Here is a 560-nt window from a genome sequence, read left to right as displayed (position 1 = left end):
TGAAATGTAACCTTCTACTTACTAACATTTTGCCATTCAAGAGTTAAGTTTGTAAAACTCAACAGAATGTTAAACCTGGAATGCCATTAAAAAATAGTGGTTAAATAAGTGGAAGAATTTCTATGAATTCAACAAAAAGTACACTGTGTTACCTAACATTGTGCAGTTAATGGTTTAGTGATAATGTTTAGTGGTACAATGTGAACAAAATACGTTGAAGTATTCTGAGTCAAGTGATCTTCATTTAATCAACTTTACTTCATATACTTTTACCATAGAAAATATCCTTCAAAATGGAGTCATTCGATTCTTCATTGTTTTACTAGCACACAATTGTTATAAGGTATCCATTCTAGCCCTACCATAAAATTAATCAATAAATAACTCTGAGCGCAACATCCGTAAGCCAGGGAACTCGTGTAGTTCATACTATTCTCAGTCTTTATATACAAGCTACGGTAGTGCCTGTGCACCTCATACAACGAAACTAGGCAAGGAACGAAAAGTTAGCAGCCTTACTCTTACCTTGTTCTAAGTGGATGCATCACAAAGTAATAAAT

General features: G+C 33.6%; 1 protein-coding gene across 1 annotated transcript in view; it reads right to left on the bottom strand.

Moving 5' to 3' along the window:
* Positions 1-560, bottom strand: part of LOC104998870 (partitioning defective 6 homolog beta-like) — a 33,247-nt gene that overhangs the window by 1,815 nt on the left and 30,872 nt on the right. The gene's annotated exons all lie outside the window — the stretch shown is intronic.

The sequence above is a fragment of the Bison bison genome, unplaced genomic scaffold (assembly GCF_000754665.1).
Source record: "Bison bison bison isolate TAMUID 2011002044 unplaced genomic scaffold, Bison_UMD1.0 scf7180017864338, whole genome shotgun sequence".
Classification (NCBI taxonomy): domain Eukaryota; kingdom Metazoa; phylum Chordata; class Mammalia; order Artiodactyla; family Bovidae; genus Bison; species Bison bison.
This window is presented reverse-complemented; position numbering and strand designations above follow the sequence as displayed.